The following is a 13,810-nucleotide window of genomic DNA, read 5'->3' on the forward strand; positions in this document are numbered from 1 at the left end:
AACACCAAACTTAGAGTTTGGATATGGGGTCTTAACACCAAACTTGAGAGAAGCTCCTCATGCTTACTCTCTTTTGTCACAGAGGGATGGCCATGTGCCTTAAACACAAGGTAGTCCCCATTCAATTGAAGGACTAATTCACCTCTATTGACATCTATCACAGTTTCTACTGTGGCTAGGAAAGGTCTTCCAAGGATGATGCATTCATCCTCTTCCTTCCTAGTGTCTAAGATTATAAAATCAGCAGGGATGTAAAGGCCTTCAACCTTTACTAACACGTCCTCCACTATTCCATAAGCTTGTCTCAATGACTTGTCTGCCAATTTTAATGAGAACAAGGCAGGTTGTACCTCAATGATCCCCAGCTTCTCCATTACAGAGAGTGGCATAAGATTTATCCCTGACCCCAGATCACATAGAGCCTTTTCAAAGGTCATGGTGCCTATGGTACAAGGTATTAAGAACTTGTCAGGATCTTGTTTCTTTTGAGGTAGAGTTTTCTGAATCCAGGTATCTAGTTCACTAATGAGCAAGGGAGGTTCACTTTCCCAAGTCTCATTACCAAACAACTTGGCATTCAGCTTCATGATAGCTCCTAAATATTGAGCAACTTGCAACGCCATTGAGAGCGCGCCAATTAAAGTTCTGTAGCTCCAGAAAATCCATTTCGAGTGCAGGGAGGTCAGATTCCAACAGCATCAGCAGTCCTTTTGTCAGCCTCCTATCAGAGTTTTGCTCAAATCCCTCAATTTCAGCCAGAAATTACCTGAAATCACAGAAAAACACACAAACTCATAGTAAAGTTCAGAAATGTGAATGTAACATAAAAACTAATGAAAACATCCCTAAAAGTAGCTTGAACTTACTAAAAACTACCTAAAAATAATGCCAAAAAGCGTATAAATTATCCGCTCATCAACTGCATGTCAGTAAAAGTACACAACAGTGAAAAATACATGAAAAAATGTCAATAGTGAAAGTTATTCACTTTGTTATGGCACAAGAAACTCATTACTCAACATTCTAATGAAAATTATGTCAATTGAATGCATAAGGACTAATCATGATTAGTACAATATGAAAATATTTCAATATATAATTTATTAACTCTCAGAAATAAAAGACCAAACAAACAAGTTTTATGGAAAAAAAGGCCAATGAGAACAATTGTTCAATCTTTTCCAGCTCTGTGAGGTAAACATAACTGCAGCATTAATATAAAGAACAAGCCAATTTAGTAAAAAACCAGGAACCAAAGTCTTCAAAACCAAGTTATTTAGATTGATAATTGAAGAAAACTATATCTTGGATTGTTCTACCCAAGCACCCAATATTACAAAAGGCTAAGAGTACTAACCATTTCTTTGAATCATCATACTTTAAGGTGCTGGAGATCAAAACACGAGCAGAATCAACATTCCTTAACGAGCCACCCCTGACACTCCATTCAATCTGCACAGAAGCAATTTCAGGTGCTCATGCTTCTTGCCACCAGTTGTGGGGTGCTTCCAGCAGCTTAAAGGGACCATATGAATTAACTAACTTGCCATGAAATGAAACTAGTAAATTAGTTCTCAATTCAAAAGTTGAAAATAAAAAATCTGGCCTTCTATATATTTTAATTCATGGACTTCTAACAAAAATTTTTAGAAGTTGCAAAATCAATTTCTAGGACTAGGACTAGGAACAATTCTAATATACAATGCAAGGAGTAATGATTTCCATAGATCCCAACTAAGAATAATTAAGCTATTTTCAATCATCCAATAAGCTATACAATGCACTAGTAGAAATGGGGCAACCCACTTCAGAGGAATTTAACAAAACAATAAGGAGAGAACAAGAACATCACTTTCATATAATATATATAGAGAGAAAGAGAGAAGAGCGAGAGAGACAGACCAAAAAAATAAACGTAGAAAGAAGGAAGATAGAAGGAAGACAGACAAAAAAAAATGCTTTTTGTATTTCACTGCCTCAGCGCTGTGATGAATCTGGCCTATTACATTCAGCATTGTTATAGTGGCCAATACAGAAGGAAGACAACCAATGAATCTTGAATCTAAAATCAAACATAGATAATAATAATAATAAGCATTCATTAAATAATGAGATCTAATTGAGTGTTAATTAGTTGTTAATTATTATTCTTACCCAATAGCAAAGAGAAAAGAAGATTCTCACAACGCTTGAGAAACTGCTAGTGAAGATGTGTTTTGAGTCCCAACCTCCTTATAATGTGATCTAGAAATGAGAGTGGGGTCACATAGTGCATCTTCCAATTCAAGGTGGACAGAATCAGAAGCTCCATTCTCTGAATAGTCTTTGCCTCAAACACATATTTTGCATCTTCTACCTGATGATGATTCATGATCAAATAATCACATTATTAGAAACGTCATGATGTGTTACCTGATATAAAGGAGAAAAAAAAAACACGTACTTGAAGGTCCAAGAGAAGAGGCACTTGAGTTTCTTCAACTTTAGCAGCCAAAGAGATGCAAGTGACAGAGGCAAGTTGGATCATCCATGGCTTCTCCCTTTGAAAATGGAAGCTCAAGAGGAACCTATCCAGATAAGTATAAATAGAAAAAAGGATTAGAAAATTCATCAATAAAATATTATAAAGTAGAATCATGCACACAAATAAAGAGTCCGTCATAATAAAACAAGATCACTGATAAATAACACTTTCCAGCAAAAGAATCAAAGTGCATTTTTGTAAAATAAATACCTATCTTCTTGTAATAGCTTAATTCTTTGTCCTATTTCAGTAGCACTCAATTGTTCCTTCGAAACAACTTTTGCAGCTTCTCCATGCACACAAATTCAGCAGAAAAATAATTCATACCCAGTTAAATCCAAACTCTCAAAAACCTCCTTAAGTGTCATATACCGTTTCAGAAAGCATTGCTACTTCAGCTTGAACTTGTTGGTTCATCTCAGATGAGTTATATGAGTTTACAAGAATCTGGTTTACTTCTGCAAAGACATCAAAATGCGCATGTAAGTAGCAGAGCGGACAACACCAACTATTGCAACCAACAAATAAGACGTGTTAGATAGAAATTTGTTGAATCAGCAGAGCAGAGATAATAGACACCAACAAATAGAGATAGATAGATAGATAAGTACCCGTAAAGTCAGGAGTGAGGTGGTGACCTTTGGAAATATCTACCTTAATCTCCTCGAAGTCAATTCCATTAACCATTTACAAAAAAGGAGTTGTGCACAACAAGAAAAGCTTATACCTTCCCTTCTTGTAAATTTTTGTTCAGTCAACTGTCAAACAAGAACACATTCAAATAATTAGAATAAAGTAACAAAATTTGGAGAGAAGAATGTTAGAGAGAAGAAAACTTAACTCAAAAGGTAAGGAAATTTGGAGCCACTTTCAAGCATTGCTATCCCACGTTGTACATCTTTTGATCATTTTGAGTGAACAGACACTGAGATTTTTGCAACATGTGGTCCATTCTGTTCCAAAAGAAGTTTCTTTTTTCTGGAAAAGAGAATATCAGTCTCAGAGAAGAAACACTACCCTATAGTAAAAGAAACACTGTACCTTTTTTCTTAGAATTCAAATTCAATTGAACATTGAACTTACCAACTTAGCACCACACGTTCATTCAATCTTGTAACACAGTACTTTTATTAAATTAAATAAGTACTTAACAAAAATATCGCTGATTATCCTACCTTTTGGACCTAATCAATCGCCAAATCTCTAATATATAAAGTTAGAACTATTTAATCAACATTTTCCTTTAGAACAATATATACATAACAAAATATAGTCATCCTTGCACTTTACACCATGATATGTATAGAGAGGTTTATGATAAATCATGAGTGTATTTTGGTTCTGTTTCAATTTCCAACAATGTCGCCTTTTTCACTCTTAAAACTAAAAGTAAGGAAATCAAAACAGAAACCAAAAAAGAAAGATTCTACATGAGATAAAAATGATAGTATTTGATTGGAGAATAAGTCATGAGTTCTTTGGAACAATAACTAATGACCAATTTTGAATTGTAATTCAGAATGCAGAGTTTAAATGAGAATGTCACAGCTAGTAACAACTAGTAAAGGCCTACACCTCTGCCACCAGTTCAACAAGAAAACTTATGTGTTAATAACTACTAACATTTAGATGATTAATATGAGGAAGAATTAGAATTTTATACCTTTAAAATAGAAGATACATCAAATTTAGTACTATATTCTTCAGGGACCTTCCAAGTCATAATTAAGAAAACCTCAGGTCACCAAGTTCAAATAGAACAACAAGGCAGCACACAATAAACAAGTTTCAAGAGCACAATGACAAAAGAAATATTAAATACACTTGGTGAAGGCAGAACACGACCATCCACTTGAGTAAAGCCGGTGCTTATAGAAATTCCATAATTTTGAAGCATAGGTTCAGAACCATAGTTACTGGTTTTTAGTGCCTAACAAAACAATATTTAATAAGCTTCCTTGCACAAAACAATATTTAATAAGCTTCCTTAACCAAGGCATAAGCAGTGTAACCACATCATCACCAGCATAGACTTCACTACCAACGTAATTAAATGAGCATTGACACCTTTGGCATGTGTGATTAAAATTAAAATAGTGTGATTAAATTAAATTAAATTAAAAATTATTAAAAATTATTAAATTAAATTATTAAAATAAATTAAAAAAAAGTGTGATTAAATTAAAAATGTTACCATGTTCTTGTTTGTTAATTAGTGAATGGATCCATTGAGATGAGCATGCAACTCCACCTTTGGCATTGACACCCACCACTCCATGTTCTTGTTTGTTAATTAGTGAATCTCACAGCAAGAACAAGAATGGAGAGAATAATAAGTGAAAGAGCAGAAACAGATGGAGTAATATGTATATTGAAACAGGGGGCTAACACTATATATATTTATAGAAAAGCATCAGTACTAACGGCTAATACCTACTACTAATAAACTCCTGTAACTAAGTTGCTCTTCTTAACATCGTTTACCTTGCTTCAATTTGACCATACTAGCATCAACAATTTGACCACTCATTGACACCCATTTACTGGCTTCAATTTGACCATACTAGCATCACAAACAGGTATACTCCAGTTGCTCTTCTTAACATCGTTTACCTTGCTGCGAGTATATGAATTTTCATAATATAATAACTGCTTAAGTTGTAAAACATCTCTACCCACGTCATACTTTTGTCTGTCCATTCATCATCTGCATCTGCTTCATCACTAGAACTCCCAGCGAGGAAAAAATCATCTTCACTCAAATCCAAAAGGCCATCATCCTCACTGCCAGTCTCTGTTACAAAAACCAAAAGAAGATGAATCGTACAGAGATACCAAATAATGCAACACAAATACAAACAACAGCATGCAAAGTTTAGTGCTACACGTCCATGTTCCAACTTCAATTTGAATACTTGTGCACTTGAATTTTACTTAAATGAGCTTTATATATATAGATTGGTGAATCTCAAACTTGCCTTGCTGAAAATGTCGGTAAATGTGACAAAACTAGCACATGTATTTCTATTTAAAATTCTGGAGTTTCTTGCTTAATTGATAAAAATAATGTCCAATATAAATTACTTAATCTTCTCTATGTTCCTCAAATTACTCAAAACTTATTAAGTGTGTCAAAATTACTCAAAATTTATTAATTGTGTCAAAACACATCTAGCATGACTAGAGATTCTATTTGTAATCAGTTTACTGCACAAACACAAACTAAATTAAGAAATGAAAATATAACCGAATGCATAAATTATGTATATATATTTGAAAATTATTATTTAATTATATATAATTGAAAATCTAGATTGATTATAATAAGAAAAGGAACAAGAAGAAAAAGAACAAAAGATGTGGACTGAAACAATACAAGAATGAAAAATAAAAGAGTACATTCCTGTTGACAAAAACAAAGAAAGGTACACCACATTAAAACTAAATAAATAAATAAAGGTGTACATGTTTATATATAGTCCAACAGTTATGCATAAGTAATAAACACTAAGCAAGCATAAATTCAGGAGAAGAGAATATAATCTAAAGGCATGAAGTCGTAAACATAAATAGCCTAAATTCTAATAATATACTAATCTATTGCTTATTATTTTCTTCAATGTAAACTTGATCAGTAGTGGGGCATATTCCTCTTCCTCTTTTCCACTTTTTTTCCACACACTTTTCTTACACTCATATACCAACCATTTTCAAATATGTCATTCCAAATCAATATCCCGTTTCTGAGACTTTTCATCAAACATCTTACGTGCATCATTTCAAATGCTTTGATTAAATAAAAAATTCATCATAGCAATCAAATAAATCACAAAATTAAAGGCAAACACTAGCTTAATTCCAAATTGAAAATGAAATTAAGCAACAATTAAACTAATACAACATGAAAGTTATATTGTAATAATGGAATTTCATTATATCAAAAACTGGAAGAAAATATAGTAGAAAATTCAAATACTCACAATCGGTGTTAAGTTTGAAGAGAAGAAAAAGTCATTGAAGGAGAATTATGGTTTATCCTCGTAAAAGAGGGGAAGAGAAGGGACAGGACAGGAACAGCGATGATTGACGACGACGAGAGTGATGGAAGTCCCAAAGGTGTTGATGATGGAAGAATGCGGTGGATGAAGGCGCTGAGGAAAAAGGTTTGGAGCGTGAATAGAGAGGAAGATGCCTGATAAGCTCTCATTTGGAGTGTGGATCGTTAGGTTTAACTCAAAATTAGAGGGAGAGTTAGGTTTAACTCAAAATTACCGACCGAAAATTTTAAATTACAGACGAATTTTTTGTCTGTAATAATTTAATAAAATGTAGTATTTTATCTATTTAATTACAGATAGATTTTTTATCTGTAATTATTTTTTACGAAAAAAAAATTAATTTTTTTGATAGAATTATCGACGGATTCTTTTTTCTGTTTGTAATTTATGCTAATTCATTTTTTTGTTTTTCGACAAAAATTTTCTCTAAAATTCTGTCTGTATTTCTGTGGGATAAAATTCGTCGAAAATATCCGTCTGTAATAACTAATTTTCTAGTAATGTTAACATTGATAACAAATTATTTATAGCGACTCTTCTGAAGCATGAATACTTTACAAAAAAAAATGAAAAAAGAGAAAGAACTTTAGATAAACACTTCAGAAAAAATGAGTAGCAATTCGTTTCATTTCATTCATTGATTTTTATTTATATACAGTGTGGGCTTGATAAAGCAATGTTGAAAACCTTCTCTTCTTTCGTTGTGAGTTTAATTCCTTAAAATGTGCAAGAAATACAAGTAGTTCTTTTTGTTTTGTATAATGATTTTAGCAAATTTGATCAATTGTTCTGTACTTGCAGCACTAAAGTGAGAAAATTTTCATTTCAAAGATTCTAACCTGTTGAAAATATGTTTTAAAATCAAAATATATCCGCCAAAATATACCCATTAATTTAAATGCTTTTTCTGTGATCTCAAAGTGACGTGTATCTTATACTCGAAAATAGATCTTTTTAATTTTTTTAATAATTGAGAAAGTAAAGTGTGATCTTCTATCACTAACTTTATAAGTGAGACAAAAAATAAATATAAAAAAAAGAACAATAAAATACTAAAAATTATACTTTATACTCTTAATTTTTTTTTAATAATTAAGAGAATCATTCCATCTTGCACTCGAAGGCAAGAATTAACTTTCTGTATCTTGTGATGTGGATAGACAATTTAAAATCTTATTTTGAAATATTCTAACATTATGTTGATTCTTTTTAAGTCTTATGTACGTTTATAGTTTGCTACAAATTTCCTAGAAAAACATTCTCTAATACTTTAAAAACTGAATACAGTATTAAAACAAATTGATGAAATTTTACAAATTATATTTATTATTTATTACTTATTATTTATTATCTAAATTTTAATCTAACATATAGAATTAAATAATTTTTTTAAAGAACTATGAGATTTCTTGAAAAACAAATATTCATTTCGGCCTTTGCTGTTTAACATTGTGAGACCAATTAGCCGCTACTTTAATAATCTCTCTCTAAAACATGCTTATATGATACGTTAGTTACTAATATGTCGTTTATTTATTTTTTTATAAATAAAAATTATTTAAAATTTACTAACATTTCTCAATTTTACAAGCAATTTAGCCAATATATTTTAAAAAGGTAACAAAAAATATTAAAAATAACTAAACGAATCTAACAATTACCTAAAACACAATGAGACACCTAATAAAAAAAATCTATGAATTCTAGTTAGTTTTAAATGAATAAATCAACAATTTAACATATCATATAGTTTTATTCTATTAATACAAAGAGAAAATATTAATAGTGAAACTAATCAACTTTACAAAAATAAAAGTCAAAAGTTAAAAAAAATATTTTTTATTAAGGAACCTCGTTATCTTTTAAAAAAATTATTAAGGTCGTTTAATTTTTTTTTATATATATATATCACAAGTAGAAAAGTTTAACATATATGAGAATATCGCACATGTATATAGAGCATAACATCAATTTAGATTATACTTAAGCAACAAAATAATCATCATTTATTAATATTAAAATATGAATTTAATTTTAATGTGCTAACAGTAAAACGTATACAATTGTATAATTATATTTATTCTTTTAGATGACTATTTATACAGTCAATGTGAAAGATAATTTTTCTTACTGACGTGATATTACATATATAATTGAATATACGTATAAAATTACTTTACATTGACAATGTATTAAAATAAAATAATTAAAAAATATATATGTACTGTACACCTAAAATCTCAGACGAAACCGCCATCCCAACAGTTCACTCACCAAAATCTCGGAAGAAACTGACCATTAAGCTACAAACCAAACTATAAAACGGGTGAAGGCATCAATTGAAACACATAAGACAGAAATACTTCGTCCCAAAAACAACATGCTTCGGATCTATATTCCCAATCATATACACTCTTTATTTATTTTATTTCCTTACTGACTTGGGTGTCGGAGTCCCTTTTGCAGATACCACGCTCGGGTCAGGTTCACAAGGATATCGTCAACTCAGCTAAAGCTACCAGACATAGCGAGGTTAACAGAGAGCCAACGTATAGATCAGACAAAGTATCCTTGTAAGAACATTTGGCGCCCACCGTGGGACCGGAAGGTAATTTCACCCCGCCCCGAAGTTATAATTATTCTAACTCACCCATATCTGCTCTGTATCTCTTTTTCTTTGTAGAAAAGGAAACATGACTAATTATTCAGAGACCTAGCAACCCCATTAAGCTAACGCCGATCTCCTGGCTGCCAACGCCGCTCTCCAAGCGGAAAACTGGCAGATGGCCGAATTATTAGAAGCAATGCAAAATAACAGAGATCGGAAGGTCAATAGCAAGAAGACGAACGCTGATCAACACAAAGAATATCAGTCAAAATCCAACGCAAAGCCAGGGAAGACACCCCCAAAAATCAGAAGACGGCGAACCAACCCGTTTTTCGAGAAGATAATGAATTTCAAAATGCCCAAGAACTTTACGCTCCCAATGACCTTAACGCCGTATAAGGGGATCGGGGATCGGGGATCCTAAAGTTCATGTCACGAAATTTGAGTCTATGATGTTCTTGAATAGTGACTCCGATCCTATTCTATGTCGATCTTTTCCTACATTTTTATATGGAGCTACCTTACTATGGTTTTCTAATTTGCTTGTAGGGTCCATAACCAGCTTTGACGAATTCGCCAAGATGTTCATCAACCATTTTGTAGCATCTAAAATCTATGTGAGATTCGGATTATCTCAACACAATCAAACAAGGGCAGCATGAAAGTCTGAAGCATTACATGACGTGTTTCACAACGGCGGCCATGGAAATCCTCGACCTTAACCCAAAAGTCCAGCTGCATGCCATAAAAAGTGGCCTTCGACCTGGAAAATTCCAGGAAGCTATCGTTGTGGCGAAACCGAAGACATTGGAGGAGTTCCGAGACAAAGTGATAAATCCACATTTCATGGTATTTATTTGCTCTAATTGGGTGGATTTTATCAACTTTTCCTACACTTATTTGTGCTTGAAGTGAAAACATGCTCTTTAGACCTTTTCATTGCTAGATTTTATTCACTTTAATCCCATTTGGTGTCTTGATGTATTTGTCAAGTGATATCAGGTTTTCAAGACCAGTTTGGGTTGAAGAAGTGAAGAAAGAGCATCCAAAAGGGGAGAAATCATGAAGAAAATGGAGTTTGGAAGCTGCTGCAAAGATGCGTACACACCAAATGTCGTGTGTACGCATAATGGGAATTTCACGCAACTGAGCGTACGCACTGTAGGTCGTGTGTACGCACGACTGCATGCACGTGTGCTCATTAATGCAAATCGCTGGGGGCGAATTCTGGGCCTCCAAAACCCAGTCCAACTCATTTCTGAAGCTATTTCAACCCCAATTCAAGTGGAAGCAAGGGGGGCAATTAGGTTTAGCTTTTATGATGTTTTCTCTTAGTTTCTAGAGAGAGAAGCTCCCCCTCTCTCTAGAATTAGGGTTTCTCAGTCTAATTTCTTGCAATTTCTACTTTTAATTCTTATTTTCATTTACTTTTTCTTGTCATTTATTTTTATTGCATCTTTGTTCTTTCCTTCTATTTTGTTATTTCATTTCTTTTGTTCCTTTATATTTATGACACTTTGTTATTTTAATTTACATTTAATGCAATTTATGTTTCATGTTCATTTATTGCTTTCTTTAGTTATTGTTATTATTTTCTTACTTGTGGTAGTTAGATTTTATTTTCTATGTAATTTAATATTATTTTATTTTCATGCACACTAAGTGTTTGATAAAATGCTTGGCTTAGTTTTCACTTAGTTTTTCTTCACTCTTGGCTTGAAATTGTTGACTTTGGTGATCATTGAGTCGTTGATGTCCATTCTTGTTTGATACATTAGAGTAGTTAGTTGATTTGGTTTCCATTGACTCTATGTGACCCTTAGTGTTGACATAGGACTTATGGATTGAAATCAACTATATCTATTTGACTTATCCTCGATGTTAGGGTTGACTGAATAAGATTAACTCTTCATAATCGTCATATGTTTGTGGTCAATGTCTAGGATAGGTAGCCTTGACTCTCAATAACTTACCAAGAGATTTCTTGCACTTTAATTTTCCTTGCTTTGACTTTTATTGCTTTGATGTTTAATTTCTTGCATGTTTAGTTTTTACACTCTTGGTTGAGAAATTTGGTGTTTGGGTGAAATTGAGTTGTGGATGTCCATTCCGCATTGTGTGAGGATTGTTAATTGGTTTGGTTTCCCTTGACTCTAAGTGACCCACTAGTGTTGACTTAGGACTTAGGGATTGGAATCAATTATGCCCTCTTGACTAATTCTCAAGTAGGATTGACTAATTGGGATTAATTTCACACAATTGCCACGTTTGTGGTCCACAACTAGGATAGGAATCCTTAATTACCCAATTTTCACCAAGAGCTCCTTTTAGTATTTAAATTTCTTTTTTCATTATTTTTAATTGCTTTCCTTTTTAATTCCTTGCATGCTTGTTTATTTCTTGATATTTACATTGCTTGCACTCTTGCTACCATCCAACCCCCATTTCTCCATAGCCAATAATAGATACTTAATTGTAACTCCTAGGGAAAACGACCCAAGGTTGAATTACTCTTGATCTCTGTTTATAATTGATTTGAATGTTACATTTGATTGATGCTCAATTGTTGGGTTTGTACTATACTTGCAACGGACAAATTCTACTTTTAGTGTGAAAATCCAAACCCATAATTTTGGGCATTGTCAAATTTGGCACCATTGCCGGGGAGTTGCAATGGTGTTGTTGTTGGCTATTATATATATTAATATGTAAATAGCTTGCTCTTTGGTTCTCTTTTGTTTTTGTTGATGATTAGAATTGGGATCCCGGAGGACATTGGACATTCTAGCATTGGTGGGAAAGTCAAGCACAAGCCACCATAGCAAGGGCTCTCCATATTGTCTAACTTAAAGACATTAAATAATAGTGTTTGGTAACATATTTCTAACTCTCCCTCTCTTTGAGCACTTGTTTGTTTTATTTTTGCTTCTTTTAGTTAGCTTAGTTTGGTAGAAATTTTGTGTTGATCTTGTAGTTTTAGGGTAGAATAAGTTTTGGGGTTGAAAATGCTATTTTGGATGTCATGTTTGGTGCCTTAAAACACTAAAATTTTTTGAGAAAAACAGAGCATGTGCGTACGCACACACCTGTGTGTACGCACAAAACCCCCCATTTTTGCGTTCTGTGCGTGCGCACCCCACTATGCGTGTGCACACCAGCTTGTGCCCCTTCTGCTGGGAGCGTTAGCACACCTTGTGCGTCCGCACCCTCCTCTTTTGGCCTCTTGGGCACACGCACGGATCCGTGTTCGTACGCACAGAGGGCGAGATAACTGCAATTTTGACGCTTCATTTTTCTAGAAAAAAAGAAGAAGAGAGTGTTCTGTGCGTGCGCACACACTGGTACGTACGCATACCTCTTGATCCCCTCTCTATTCAGAGCGCTCGCACACACTTATGCGTTCGCTCACCCTCAATTTCTTTACAGTGTGCGCGCACACTTCTTAATTCCTCTTCTGCTTGGAGTGTTCACACGCCCTGTGCGGACGCACACCTCCCTGTTTCATCTAGTGTGCGTACGAACACATATCTGTGCGTACGCACGCCCTTGTCTTCTCACCACTGTACTTCTCTTCTTCTCTTCTCTCTATTTCTTTCCTTCTTTTCTCTTCTCCTCTCTTCTTTCCCTCCTCCAACCACCATTCACCACTATACTTCACCGACGATGCTCACCCTTAGTTAGTTAGTTAGTTAGTTATTTATTTATTTGTTTAGTTAGTTAGTTTATTTTCCGTTTTGGTGCTAAGTATTGGATAATTGAGTTTATTTATTGATTATGTTGAGATATTGCTCCTTAATTATTGATATTGTTATTGCTGTTTATTGTTAGATATTTTTATTGAGGTTATAAACTGTTGCTTGGTATCAAGTTCTTTATGTTTAATTTTGTGCATACCAAGTACTCATAATATTGCCTTTGAGAATGCTTTTGGATTTCTAAATTGCATGTTTGATCACCATATAATTTGATTTCATTATCTATAGTTAGGCAATTTGTTCTTAGTTGATGCATTTTTTTTGTTAGGTGATGTTTGTTATGATTGATTTTTCTTATATAAGTCACCTATTTGATGAATTAACATTGAGAATAATGAAATTAGATCATGAGCTTACTGAATGACCCTTTTTGAGCTTTTTTTAAAGCTTTATGGACCATGCTTGCCATTGATGTGTGGAAAACGATCCAACACAAAACTCACCGGCAAGTGTACCGGGTCGCATCAAGTAATAATAACTCACATGAGTGAGGTCGATCCCACAGGGATTGAAGGATTGAGCAATTTTAGTTTAGTGGTTGATTTAGTCAAGCGAATCAAGTTTTGGTTGAGTGGGTTGAATTTAACAGAAGATAAATTGCTTGGAATGTAAAGGGAGAGGGGAAATTGCAGTAAATTAAGTAAAATAGACTGAATCTTAAAGAACAAGAAAGTAAATGACTGAAACTTAAAGTGCAAGAAATGTAAATTGCAGTAGCTTAAATGGCAAGAAATATAAATTGCTTGAATGTAAAAGGGAATTGAGGACTGGGATTGCAGAATCTAAACAAAGAAAAATTGAATTGCCACAATTAATAAAGCAGAAATTAAATTGGGAGTAATGAGAACTCAAACAGAAATTGAAA

General features: G+C 33.4%; 1 long non-coding RNA gene and 1 pseudogene across 1 annotated transcript; both read right to left on the reverse strand.

Annotated features, from left to right (window-relative positions):
* Window positions 1-1,110: 1,110 nt before the first annotated feature.
* Window positions 1,111-3,211, reverse strand: LOC107474377 (cyclin-D3-3-like; annotated as a pseudogene).
* Window positions 3,212-3,371: 160 nt separating this feature from the next.
* On the reverse strand, window positions 3,372-6,744 carry LOC127744798 (uncharacterized). Its single transcript, XR_008005877.1, has 3 exons — window positions 6,505-6,744; window positions 5,009-5,318; window positions 3,372-4,826 (listed from the first exon to the last, which is right to left on the reverse strand). It is a non-coding gene; the product is annotated as an uncharacterized LOC127744798 (long non-coding RNA).
* Between the last annotated feature and the right edge of the window lie 7,066 nt (window positions 6,745-13,810).

The sequence above is a fragment of the Arachis duranensis genome, chromosome 2 (genome assembly GCF_000817695.3).
Source record: "Arachis duranensis cultivar V14167 chromosome 2, aradu.V14167.gnm2.J7QH, whole genome shotgun sequence".
NCBI lineage: Eukaryota > Viridiplantae > Streptophyta > Magnoliopsida > Fabales > Fabaceae > Arachis > Arachis duranensis.